The sequence below is a fragment of the Onychomys torridus genome, chromosome 12, assembly GCF_903995425.1.
Source record: "Onychomys torridus chromosome 12, mOncTor1.1, whole genome shotgun sequence".
Lineage (NCBI taxonomy): Eukaryota > Metazoa > Chordata > Mammalia > Rodentia > Cricetidae > Onychomys > Onychomys torridus.
This window is the reverse complement of record NC_050454.1, coordinates 8,025,154-8,039,703: the sequence shown is the minus strand read 5'-3', so window position 1 is coordinate 8,039,703 and position 14,550 is coordinate 8,025,154. Positions and strand designations below refer to the sequence as shown.

General features: G+C 36.8%; 1 protein-coding gene across 1 annotated transcript in view; it reads right to left on the bottom strand.

Moving 5' to 3' along the window:
• Ostn (osteocrin) overlaps positions 1–10,412 on the bottom strand; it is a 36,941-nt gene extending 26,529 nt beyond the window's left edge. Inside the window, exon 1 of the mRNA XM_036203850.1 lies at positions 10,225–10,412. The gene's annotated coding sequence lies outside the window, so the exon portion shown is untranslated. The remainder of the gene's footprint in view (positions 1–10,224) is intronic.
• Between the last annotated feature and the right edge of the window lie 4,138 nt (positions 10,413–14,550).

Genomic DNA, 14,550 nt, shown 5'->3' with positions numbered 1-14,550 from the left:
ATGTATGTGTGTGTGTGTGTGTGTGTGTGTGTGTGTGTGTTTATGTATATAGTGTGTGGGTATCTCAATAGAACTTGGTTCTTGATTTCTTGATCATGGTTTATAGTGATATTTTATTTGTATTGAAATGTGATTTTATTTATATGTTAATAAAGTTGCCTTGAGGTCAGAGCAAGCCAGAGCAGAAACTGGGCAGTAGTGGTGCACGCCTTTAATCCCAGCACTTGGGAGGCAGAGCTAGGTAGATCTCTGTGCCAGCATGGCAGACACACGCCTTTAATCTCAATAGCAACCATAGAAGACCTGGAGGTCTGTACAAACAGGCAGTGATGAGGAAGTCATGTGGCTGGGTTTACAACCAATGAGAAAACAGAACAGGAAATCTATAAAAAAAGATAGGACTCAGAGAGGTAGGTCTCTTGCGGAGAGGAAGAACAGCAGAAGCAGTGAAGGGTAAGGTTTTCCACTCTTGCTCTGACCTCGTGGTTTTTAACTCTGCAATCGGTTCTGTGTTTCATATTTAACAAGCCGGTTACATCTACAATGGTTGCCTCTGAGAAGGAGGAAAGAGAGGAAAAAATGAATAAAATTTGGAAGAAACAAGAAATCATTTTTCAGAAAGCAAACACACAGGAGTATACTATTTTTATTAATTCTGAATAGTAAGCATGACAACATCATTTACAAATTTCAGAACATTTACATTAAAAGCACTATGCTGATAATTATGCTTCGTCCCTGATTCGATTAGGTTTGTTTCCCTTAAAATACGGCATAGTGAAGAAAGAGGCATTGCCAATTGAGGGAAGACAACAGGTTTGGATGTTAATTTCTTTAAAAACTATCTCTCAGAACATGTTCTGGGACAAAGAGGAAGGGACTTTGAATTTTGAAGAATTGGTTTTGGGTCTCACTTTGCTTTATTATTCGCCGTGACCTTGGACAGGGATTATTTAATTGATCTTGATCTTCAATTTTCATATGTATGAGGTGAGAAGTAATTCCCCCATCAAAAGAGTTCCAGGGTGGAGTTGATTGACCCATAATGCCTTATCTCATGCAGTGTTTATTTTTTGCACATGGAGGAACATCTATGTGGCATTATTCAACGTATCTTTAGTACCTGCATATGTGTTGATGTGTCCCTCAACATTATACTTCCTTATTATTGTTGTAAAACTTGACTGTAGATTTTAGTAATTTGTGTTATATGCTACAACATGCATAGCAATTTTGCATAGGCAGAGTAACATCTCTATTATATGTGCTGGTTAAGATTTTAAAATGGAGAATAATATCTCTACCATATCTACAACATTTGTTTTATCATATGTAATAATATTTAGCTTAAACTATTTGTTCATTATGACATTAATTACTCTGTTTTAGAGTCTTGTTACTAATATCAGTCACTAGCTCCTTGCCTGTATTCTACTATCTCTTGAAAAGGAACAGTAATTTTTGTGTTCTTTGTTTGCTAAGTTGGTGTTGAGTTGAGGTTTTCAGTGAGTATTGGAAAACGATAAATAAGATTATATTTTCAAATATAGAAAACAGGTATCTTGAGAGAAGACAGTAGTGATCATTTGATTGAAATATTGACCAAAACTGTATTAGATTTTCCTTTAGAAAATCAGGCATTCTTTGTCCATATTTTTTCTACTGATTTTGCTGATGTTTCTTTTACATTCATCTATACACAGGAAGATATTTTAAAAGCATAGCTGTATTTAAAAAATAATCTCATATTTCTTATATATCTACTTTTTAAAGTAATGCTCTCATTTAAATCAAAGGTAAATTGCAATTGTGATGTTCACCTTCCTTCATTTTTATTATGCTAAAAATAGCTTTTCCAAGTGCCAAATTGCCCTGTTTTATAAGTCTTTCCATGTGGATTTTCTTTATTTTTACAAACATCTTACTAACCAAAGTTCCCTTCATGCCCACAGGCTTGTAAATGTAACAGAATGATGGCGCTGGTAACATTGATGATGACTTCTGACACGTGTATTTTGGAGCTTGGGTGTATATAGAAAAAACAGTTTTAATGTATCCTCTAACAGATGACCACATCCTGATCATTTGGATAGGGAGGTGTAAAAATAAACGCTGAGTTTAAATACATGTATTCAATGTCTTAAAGCCATGCTTGTACCCAATAAACCAACAAGCTGAGTTTCTAAATATGGCACTTTGTACACTAATATAAACAAGCACTCTGGCACCTGCCAAACAAGAGACATTTGATTAACTCATTGAAACTCGATTGCCACAAAATTAGAAACAGAGGAAATTATAGGGAGGACAGGAAAAGACCAGGTTTAGCCTCATTTCTCTATTTTGTTGATAGTGAATAAATATAGCCCATGATTTAAAAGTCTCCTAGGACCCAAGTGCTCTCAAAATCACAGAAGAAACCCTTAAAGAACATTCTTTGGCTATATGAATTCATCAAAGCAGAAGTGTTTGCACATTAAAAACAAAATCTAACTCATTAACTTTTTATCTTTTTTTTTCTTTAAAGACATGTAGCCAAGGGTAGACTTGGACTCATAATTCTGATTTAGCTTCCCTAGTGCAAGGATTATGGGTGTAAAACATACTAGCTTCCTCATTTTAATGGAATAGCTTTTGAGTTATATTCCTTGGAGTAATAAAGAATTCCAAAACAGTCAGAGGGCTTGGAATAATCCTTCTAAGATTTATTTGCAAACAATTGGACTATTCTGTTTTATATACTATATTTAATATTTCTACATACTATTTATCATAATAAAAATTATTATAGTATATACTCCATATTTTATGTTATATATTGTAATTAGACTATTTAATACATCCAGATAAGTAAACATTTCACTTTTTGAAATATCTGAAGCTATGTTTTAGACTTTCCATATGTGACATCTTATATCTGGAAAGGACCCTCCATCCCAAGGCTGGAGTAGTAGAGCATGTGTAGATCCATGTGGAGAGGTACTAAATGTTGTCATTCACATGGGAGAAACAATATATATTATTCATTCTTTAAAACACAATGAACAGTGGATGTCTGGCAGTGCCAAACTTGTCTTCATTTTATTTGAACCCATTAAGAGACAATTGAGTGTGAAGAAAGGTGTTTCCATTTTGTGAGTTAGTCAACCAAGGAATCAGCAAAAGTTGCAGGGTAGGGAGCAAAAAAATGCGTGCAATGTGGGGAGATCGGTGCATTGTCTTCATGTTATACTGACTTGTTGTAATGGAGTGTTCTGTAAAGTAGAGTGGTAAAAGGGGAAGCCCAGGGAGCTGATGGCTGATCTGATGCACTTTTGAACTAATAAGACTCTTAAAATGTCAGTGTTTGAAGGCCAGTGTTGAAGTCAACTCTTTGGGTGATTAAAATTCTCTTCAGTGTCAAACTTTGTAATAATCCACTAACTTTTGCATTTATGAGGCTTAACATTTTGCCAATAAGCACTAGCTCTGACCCAATGTGACGCCAGTTGTGCCTTCCAACTCAACTGCTATAGTTTTCTTCATCTGGAATTGTAGACACTCCTCAGGCAAAATGTGAGTGAGCACCGCCCTAACTAAACCCTAAAGTCCCCCCTTTCTTTCCTGCCATGCCGCAGTCTTCCTGCTAGTATAGAACAATCCAGGAGAACGAGAGAGAGAGAGAGAGAGAGAGAGAGAGAGAGAGAGAGAGAGAAGAGAAGAGAAGAGAAGAGAAGAGAAGAGAAGAGAAGAGAAGAGAAGAGAAGAGAGAGAGCAGAGTGATGGAAGCTCTTCATTCAGAAAGTGAGCCTAATAGGATCAGTGATTAACACAAAGTCCAGGGCTCATCTGAACAGTAAGAGGGGATGCTGGAGTCATGAATACCAGGCTCATTGTGCCTCTGCTGCTGCCTAGCAATGTGGTTTTGGGCAAATCTTTCCCTCTTTATATCAAGGGAAAGGGGTTTGACTAACTGACCTCTGATGCTGTTTACTCTCCCTCTTCTGAAGCCACTGAGTGAGAATGGCTTTGTGTGTGTGTGTGTGTGTGTGTGTGTGTGTGTGTGTGTGTGTGTGTGTGTGTCTGCTTGTGTAAGGACAAACACTGCTGACAGTGTTGGTGTAACTAAGGATACATTGCACTGGTTCTTACAGCACTTGGGAATGTACAAAAGTGCAGGCTATGGTATATACTCTTCCCTGTGACTTTAAGTATTTCTAGCTGAAAAGATCCTCCAAATGTGACTTTAAGACATTAATTATACTGTGAATTATTAATTAATTATTTTAAAAGGCTGAAGACAGAACCTAGAACCTGATGTAGGACTGGGATTCATTCTACCACTGAGTTATACTCCAGCCAATGAGATTCTGTTCTTAAAATGCATTTTAAGTTTAGAAAAAAAATGTTATCCTTTAATATGGACATTCTGCCAGGTGCAAGACTCAATATGATGTAGTAATTTTTAAATGCGAGGAAGGGTTGATGAGATGTGCTATATCTATTTATTTCAAAGTGTGGAGCTGTGGATGTAGCTCAGTTTGTGAGGTGCTTGCCTAGCTGACAGGAAGTCCTATGTTCAATGCTCAGCACAACATAGCCTGGCCACGGTGGTTTGTGCCTGCACTTTCAACCTGGAAGGCACGAAACATTATTTCAGCAGACACAGAAACAAAAAAAAGTTTCTTTGTGAAATTATTTATTTTTCTCCTTTTGGATCATGGATAAAGCTCTCGATTCATCCTCTCACAGCTTTTACACAAAAATAGCTGGAATGATTTCCAGAATCCATGGCTTTTAAGTGACAGCTGCCTTGCTGGGTTCTGAGAGGAAAGGACAGCATGAGGAGTCGTTTGATTGGCATTACAGTTACAGCCTCGCAGGCTTTAAAGAGGAAAGGAGAGCATGATGCTTCATTTCTTTTCAGAGACAAATTTTTAAATCCATGTCTCTTTTGAAGTGTTGACTGGATAACCCCCTATATTTAGGAAACAGTCTATAAAAATAAAACAATAGAATTCCCTCAGAGTTACTTAACTTATTTGCTCCAATAATTAAGAGGGTTTCTATTAGAAAATTTGAAGCATTTGAATAGGCACCAATGACCCTTCCACCCTCATGTGTACATGTACTTTCAATACAATATTATTCCAAAAGGTTGCTGATGAATTAATAGATAATTTAAAAGTAAAACCCAGCAATAAGTTCACCAACACCAGATAGTTGTTTCTGCGATGCTGCGACACACCTTTTACTTCATGTTGTGGATGTTGTTCTGAAAAGTTCAAATTGAAACTGCAAATGAATAATTTACTGCATATTTGAAAATTAAAACACCAGGATGCGTTCTCTCTCACCCTCATTGTTCAGATGGAAGGAGGACTTTTCCAGAGCAGAGAAGTCAGAGGAGGAAGAGCCAGAGCAGCAGCCCCCATCTTCAGACAGTTTCATGCTTTCAAGTGTAACCTAGTTGTATAATAGTAAAACACTTTTCCAACTCCAAAACAAATTTCAACTACAGGGAGGTCTTTATGGAAGCATTTTAAAATGACTTCCCCGGAGTGCTACAATTTTGGAAGAATGGTAATTTGCTAGCATGTAGGTATCAACTGATTTTCTTTAATTGGACACAATTTTCATCTACTGTTAGTTTCCAATTTGGGAACAATAAAACTTGTATTAAATGTGTCTGAAATTAAAAAAAAAACTTCTCAGTCATAATCTTTTTAAAGAAATGAAGAAAGCAGAAGCTTCATTTTTTTACCATTCTAAAGAATGATTCCATTAACAATACCAACTAGAAGTTGGGTTGTGTTTGTGAGGTCCTCGAGGGCAGGAGCTGTGTCGTGTTAACCAGTCCATGTTTGCACTGCAAAAGGCCTGGCAGTCAACAGTATGTGTTTAATAAAGCAGCCATAGCTGTTGGTAGGGAAGCATGAATGCACAGTTGATATTTTTATAACCAAGCTGAAAAGATATGGATAATGATAACTCATATCAATAAACTAAGTCAGCTTATGGAAAAGATAGACAGCTTTTTTTGCACTAACAATAAAGTTTGATTGAATCCATCTTAGAGTCCAGTCACATTTGTTACCTCTCCACACTCTCATCTGTATAAAGCAATGCACATCATAATCCCCAATAATCACCTCTCTACCTAGCTTAAGACATCGTATTAAATTCTAACTTGACAGTTAGACCTCTGGATAGCAAAACATTGATGTGAAACAATGCTACTCACAATCAGAAAAAAAAACCCCAAAACCTTCAGCTTGTGATTGTAGCTGAATATTCTAAGGGATTTAAATTGTTTAATTCTGATATTCACCAATGGGACAAAATAGAACCTTTGACACTGTGGATAGAGAAAAAGCTGACAGAATTGCACATTAACATGTGGGTTTGATGCTTCAGAAATACAGCAGAAAATGTTGCATAAGTAAAGTTAAATATCAGTAAGCTTCAGGATGAAGTAGTCTATTATTCCTCCATTCTGTATCCTTTCTCTACCCATATAACATTTAATATTAATCTCACCTTTAAGTGACATAAAATTAGCCAATATAATCAATAAAAATACTCTCTAAAATGTACATAAAAAGGATAAATACGAATTTTATACTAGTTAGCAACAGGGTGCATTCATTAATCATATTTGTATGTTAGGAATGAGGGATCTAAAAACGGACACCTGCCCAACCCATGTTGCCTGCTTGCTCTGCCCACAGATTTCCTCTTGCAAAAGCAGATCCTTTCTTCAGTGTTTGAGTAATCTCTAAAGAACTTTACATAGTGTAATAAAGCATTAATAATTTCACAATTATCTTGCATCCTTTTGTGTGTACATCAGTCAAGTTAGATTAGTGTGGGACAAATTATAATTCCTATGTTTGAAGTTGATGAAGTGAGATAAGCTGAGTTTCACCCAAGACTGTGACCTCCTGAACCCTGGTGCTGTTCCTGAACTTCCTACTAGAACTGAGGAAAGGAATGGAACTGTGCAGGCTCTCAGCCTACACAGCATGGGATCTGAGCTCCAGGGGTGTTACTCAGTCACCTTCTTTGATATTTTCACTTGGGAAGGAGACAGAGATTAGGAGACAGAGATTCACTCTGTAGATTTATTTTGAAGATTAGAAATATTTCATGTGAGCTCACCAGCAATGGCAATTATTCAATAAATAATAGTTTTATCATTCTTCAAAATGTGGCAGCTTGTAAAAATACTTTTTAGACACAGTTTTATGAAAACTATAATTCTTGGACTTGAAATTCAAGGGCCAAAATTAGTCCCTGGAGTCTAGAAACATGATATGGTAATAGAAATGAAAATACAATAATGAAAATACTATCAAGTGCTGAAAGACAGAGAATTAGCCTCTTCCTTGAATGAGCTTGCTAATCAGTTAGGCAAATAGAGTAGTCAGACCTCCAATCATATGCACACAAACAACGATAATGAACTCAGCAGATTTTATTTATATTTATGTGTTTATTTATATATATATATGCAATGGTAATAATTAAAGAAAACCAGGTCATCAATTTAAGAGGAAGGCTGGGGGTGTAGGGGATCAGCTGAAGGAAGGAAAGACAGACAGGAAAGGATATAATTATATTTTAATTAAAAATAAATTAAAAAGGAAGAGTGAAATCAGAGTCACTATTTCCAAGTAGCAGTCACTGTAACACCTGATGCACTATTTTTTTTTTTTTTACTTTCAGCTGTACTATTTCCATGAAAATAATAGCATCCAGTTCTAGATAATACACTCCTGGGCAGAATACAAAGGGAAGAAACCTCATTTGCACACAAAGCATAATTATTCTTCTAGCTCCAACCATATTAATCAAAGCGAAATTTTAATATTGTATATTTTTTAAAGCAGAATTTTCATATATTCAAGGCCTTAAGTTTCATAGGAATATGGAATTCTAGAAAAGGAGAGGGAGATGTTAGAAGGCCTTGAATTTAATGATCAATAGCTAGGAAAGTGTGGCTTGGAGAGAATGAAATGAGCTTGATCTGAGTGGAGGTAAGTAATGCCTGTGTGAGCAGGAGAAGGAAAGGCAGGGCACTGTTGGTGGAGGGGAGGGAAGGCAGGGCACTGTTGGTGGAGGGGAGGGAAGGCAGGGCACTGTTGGTGGAGGGGAGGGAAGGCAGGGCACTGTTGGTGGAGGGGAGGGAAGGCAGGGCACTGTTGGTGGAGGGGAGGGAAGGCAGGGAACTGTTGGTGGAGGGCAGGCTTCTTGGCTCTAAGGCTTGGGTTCATGGAATATCTGGGAGGAAGAAAGGGGCAATACTGAGCAAAAACCAGTTCAAAGGAATGAGCAACTGCTGTCAAGCAATGCCCATCACTGCTCTGGAGTGCATCCCTGGATTTATTTGGAGCAGGGGATGGGGAGTGTATCATCTGAAGACTGACTTACATGAAAGCAACTGTCCAGCTTAAGTGTGTTCTCCTTACAGGGTGGCCCAGGGTTAGGAGGGGACTCCTGCTCCCTGAAGGCATCTCTATGAACTTCATTTTTACTATGGAAAGCCCCAGAGAACTGGAATGCTTCAGAGAATTGTTGGGTGGGACTGGTGTTAGAAGTCCAGTGTCCAGAATCTAAGGTTTGTGTTCCTTTGGCTGCACCAATAAATCAAAGTAAGAATTGACTAAGGGTATATAGGAATACAGTAGGTGAAATATTAGCAGAAGTTAAATTATATCACATCTAAAGATTAGCCTCAAGATTTTGTGGTACTGACTTTTATTCTCTAATGTGGGCAAAGTAAAGGAGCTTTCTGGTCATTCTGTCATCCCATGTTCTTGTGACTTGTATTTATTTTGTCTGTTCAATAACAAAATATTGTTGTGTCCTAGTTTATGCTCAAGGCTTACCTGAAGTTTATATAAATAAAATGGAACAGAAGCAGAATGATACTTTTGATTTATTTTCTTTTGAGACAAACCCAATTCATCTAAGTTGATTCAACAAATAACAAAATCATTGAGAATATTTGAAGAAGAGATCAAAATAAATCATATCCTAGAGGTTCCTATATCTAGTCACACAAAGATGGCTTTTCCTCTGCTGATCATAATGCATTTTATAACAATCCTTTCAAACCTTGTGAAAGAAAAAGGAGGAAGCAAATGCTGAACTTCAATCCTTTAACTGCTTGAACGAAGCTATAGGGCAATTAAGTCGTAGGGGAGACTGGAAATCCCTCCAGACAGTCTTCTTGGAGAGAGTTTCTCAAGAGTTTGTAGAATTGTACCAAAGTAAAGTGAGAGTACAGAATGCGCTGTTGATTTGGGGATAGAGCATTATAGATGATTCTGTTAATTCAGTAACTATATGGACATTTAAATTGTCATAATCTCCAAATTGTCATATCTCCAGAAACAGTCTTCATATCACTGAAAAAATAACAGTTTATCCCCACATGTATGTAAACTACTTATATCAGTCAGAGGAAGAGTATTCTTCTAACTGTTAGAGCTCAATGTATTGAATATATACTTATATTTTACTTTAGAGATCAAAACCCGAAGCACAATTTTTAATGTGCTCTCAAAGAGAGCACAATATATATATATATATATATATATATATATATATATATATATATTAGACTATTAACACAATTCAGTCGATACAAGAACATTTCAAATACTGAATAATAATATTTGCATAAGTCTACTGTAACTTTGTTGCTATTATTATATTTAATTTTTCTAGTAAGAAAAAACAGGATGCTCCAGGATTTACAGACATAGAATTTGATTTCTTTAGAATTATTCTTAAGCTCTACTTTTCTAAAATACAGATAAAAGGAAAACCTGCTCATCTATCCAAATTATGAAAACATGAGCACTTGTACAATAAAACATTTCTTGATACTGAACATATTGATGAAAGAGAAATAAAACCATGACCATTTCTCCCGAGTTCATTTTCATTGGTTTTAAAGTGAAAACAAAACAGAAACAAAAGCCAAACAAAAAAGACTAAACACAGATCAATGTAAGGGTCTAACAATTATCTTCCCCTAATTTGTTTTACAAAATATGCTAGGTTTTCTACTACTCATCTTAGAGAGGAAAATTTATCAGAAACCACTTCTAATTTTAGCAGAATCAAGGCATGCAAGAAATAGCTTAAAAGGGATGTGAAAATAAATGCAATAGTTAAAAGAGAAACCTAAACTCGAGATTTTTTTTTTTTTATCAGTTTTCACATTTAGCTTACCTTGTGAGAAGTCCACGGAACTCCTAACTTTAGAGTCCTGTCTGCAGTTTATCCCAAACTTAGCCCTGATGGTGAGTTTCTTTCCGTGTTTTTATAGTCTCAGTTCTACTTCACTTGCTCCAACCCCTGCCGCTGCTTTTTCTTACATCAGTTCTACAGATTTTCCATGGAACATTTCCCTAGCACACACATTCTCTTCTCTCTCTCTCTCTCTCTCTCTCTCTCTCTCCCTCCCTCCCCCCTCCTCTTTTACCCACCCTCCTCCTCCTTGGTCCCTCCTTTCTTTCCAACACCCCCACTCCCCTTCTCCCCTTCTCCCTCTCCTCATTTCCTTTCCACATTTGTTCTATCTATTTCTTTGATTGTGACATTTGAGTAGCTTAACTATGGAAAACTTAAGTACACACTTAGCTTCTCATTCGACTTCAGACACATCATCTCTACCAGAGGTTTTAGTACAGCTTTGAATATTAAGATTTGTATTTGGGAAATTAAATACACAAAGATTTGTAAAAGTCACCAGGGCATTTCACAGCAAGATTTTAAAAGATTTTAATCAGATACAAACTGATTTTTTGGGGTGTAGTTTGAGACCCTTATATAATTGACTTTCTAGACAAATGATGGGTAATTTGAGCCTCAGGTGCACTGTGATATGTCAGTGAAGCAGACATGTAATTCTTAATTGACATGGCTACACTAGAAAACCTGTCACTAACAAACCTACAAATACCACACTGTGACATGTGGCTATAAATGGAGAGGTATAGACACCCTTATCTTGCTCTTGTTCTCTTTTATTTTAATTTCATTTCAACCAAAGCTTTCCTTGTTCTTTTGAAGGTTTGATTTAGCTTCATCTTCTGGAAATCACATTTTTCTGCACATGGACATTGTTAAAAACAAATGAATGGGTTCATAGGTGCATGCTATGTTATTAGATCATCATGGGCTTGTTTGGTTCACTGTGGGCCTCCATTTACAGATCCAGCAACTAAGGGTCAAATTCACTGTCTTAAAGAGGACACATAGCTAAGGACCCTGTCTGAACTAGATTATAAATACAGATTTTATTTTCAAATCCAGTCCTTTGCTCATGCTTGCATTCTGTCTATTTCAAAATCCACCAAAGAGAATCTAAACCAGATTATATTTTTCCCCAATAGAAATAAATTTGTTCTTTTTGGTTTTGCTTACAAGCCATTTAAAATACTACTCACTAGCATGGGAACTATTGCATGGTTAATTTGGAGTTACACAGGCAAACTGACCAGAGCACACTGAATTGGTGGGACAGTAAAATACTTCGTTTTCATGAAGGGCTTCCAGGGACAACATATGTCTCAACAAGCCTGAAATCTGAGTAGTCGGCAGCAGTGGTTCACAAGTCAATATAAAAATACAGCCTAGTTGTGGAACCTTGTTTAGACATTACCAATATAAAACAATTTGTTAAGCTTGAATTCACATGATGGAAAATTCTCAATATAGTTTTAATAGATGCATCATGATGCTATCACAGCCAGGATCTATCATGTCCCACCTGCCTCAGCATTCTGACAAGTGATATCTACAGCTGATTTATTCCAGATCTGTCCTTGTTACACAGTCCAAAGATTCTAGCCTATTTGTGGATTGTGTTGACCTAATTCAAAAATTTGACTTAACTGTTCTGCAGCAGAAAAAATAGCAACAGTTTATTCCAGGAACACAGCCATGGTACATTTAAGTCATTTGTACAGGCTTCTGTACATTGCACATTTCTGTGGGACACGCTTTTGTGCTTTACATTGTCTTGCAAAAGAGAGGAGAGAGGGAACATGCAAAGATATGTAGAGATGAAGAAAACAGGCATCCAGTGATAGCTGGGGAGGATTAAGACAAGAAAGAGGAAACATTATTGAAAAATTTTCAGTGAGCTGATCCTTATTTCATTCGGATAACAGCCTTGTCAAGGGGGTATTTATTTACAAGTAACAGCAAACAAACACAGCACATCTTTTAAAAACATAGCCCAAGTCCTCATAGCTTGAATGTGATGGGATCAGAAATTGTCTATTGTTATTTTTATCAGTTGGGATTCTGGCAGTAAAGAGGAGGCACATTCAAACTGAGAAAATGAAGAATATGAATAATGTGATTTGAGAATTGTGCACATATGAAAAGAGATAGTCAATAAGCAATCCACTAAAAGACAAACACCTCTAGTCCTGAAGGACTATGCTACTGATTATAGGAACCCCAAAACTGAAGAATCTAGGTAGAGATAGTTGGCTATGATCTTTCATTAAAAAAAAAATCTAAAAAGCCAAAGGCATATTAAATGCATTATTATTTACAATAGGCAATTCTGAAATCTGTGGATGATGGTAAACACAATGTGGCATGGACAGGTCTGGGAATATTATTTAGACACAAGAAGAATGAAGTTACAGTGTTGCAGGAGAATGAGTGGCACAGATGACCATGACAATAAGTGAAATAAGCCAGACTCGGACAGGTCTTACCTGTTTCCTTTCTATACGCAGAGTGTAGAAAAATTGCATGAGAGTAGAAGTGGGTCTCTTAAGGAAGGGGAAGGGGATCAGTGAGAAAGGAGGAGAGATACAAGAGGAAAATGGTATAATCAACATATATTATATCCATGAATGCAAATGTTACAACAAAAGCAATTACTTTGCACGATTAATACACCCTAATTAAAAGAAAAATTCTTTTAGAATATAAATGAAGATCAAGGGTAGATCATTTGGCTGGTGTTTATGAAATCTAGCATTTGATCTCCAGGAATCCAAAAACAAAACAAAACAAACTCCAAATACAATTTTAAAAGGAAGAAAGCCAGTGAGAAAGCCCGTGAAGTGCTACCTCTAGGGAAGGGAACTTGCAACACAACCAGAAGATCCTATCCTTCCTTCTGCTTCCTTTTGCTGCCAAGTTTACATACACATTTCTACTTCCCATCAAAATTCCCTGATGCCCCTCTTCAGTCAACCTCTACCTCCACTCATGGACCCCACTGAGCTGATCGCTGCTGTGAAAAAATACCTTTCCTAGAGGCTATAGGAATAACTAACACAAGATATGTTTCTATTTTCTGGCTCCTTTCACTTAGAACAATACTTTTAGAGATTTATTCATGTTGCTAAGTATTTCTCATGTTTTCCTTTACAGTTGAGATTGTTTTCTTTTTAATTTACCTAGTGATTTCTATTTGGTTTCCAGAGATGAGCTCTATTTGATCATGCTATGTTGCCATCTTTCTGTTGCTCTTTGTGCATGCTCATGTTTTTTAAAACTTTCTTTTTATATATTCTTTGTGTCTTTCACATAATGCATCTTGATCCCATTCATTTCTCCATTTCTTCATATCCACTGTCTACCCTTGCAACACCACCCAAATAAAATAAAATTTAAGAGAAAAAATAAAAGAAAAACAACAACAAAGAAAGATCTTGTCATGGAAGATGTAGTGTGACAGTGATTCATGTAGCAAACCCTTTTGTCCATATATCTTTACTTGTAAGTATTCACTGCAAAGAGTCATTGGTCTGGTTCAAGGTCTCTGGTTTCTGTTACACTATGAATGCTGGGCCCTTATTGGAACTCCTCTTGGATATATACCCTGTTGTCCTGTGTTGTGGAGATCCTATAGGACCAGCCCTTTCACACACTCTTGCAGATCGTAGATGTGTAGTTGCAGGCTTGGTCAGTCTCCCAGCTCTCCACCTCTACCCCATCCTCAACATCATTTCCCGGGCTAGGTTAACTCTTCTACGATTAGCAAGGGGCAGGGCCAGTTCCCAGGGTAATCTCATCTGCACTGGACCAGCAGGGCCAGCTCTACTCTGTTGCCCAGGTGAGGTGCAGGGGCCACTCTCCTGAATGCTGCAGTTGGTGAGGGGTAGCCACAGCTCTGCCACCTGCCACATTCGGTGAGGGGAGAGATGCTTGGTTTTTAAAACACTTCAAATAGTGTTTATTTACAAGGGACATAGGAAGGCTTATTACTTTTTAACTGGATATTTCAAAATTTGATGTCATTGTTACACCTGTCTTATAATGATTGGGGTATAAATAATGAATTGGGAAAGTTATAATCTCACCTACTTTTTTAAATGCTTCAAAATATTTGTATTGTTTCTTTCTTAAAAACTTGGAAAATCCAGCAGTAAATAATTACAAAATCCAAACAGTAAATCCATCTAAGCCATTTGTTTCTTTGAGGGGAAATTTTGCTAAACTTTGAAATTCTTTAATTTATGACAATCATTTGTACATTTTTCCCTAGGGCACTGTCACAGTTTTGCCATTGATATCCATCCA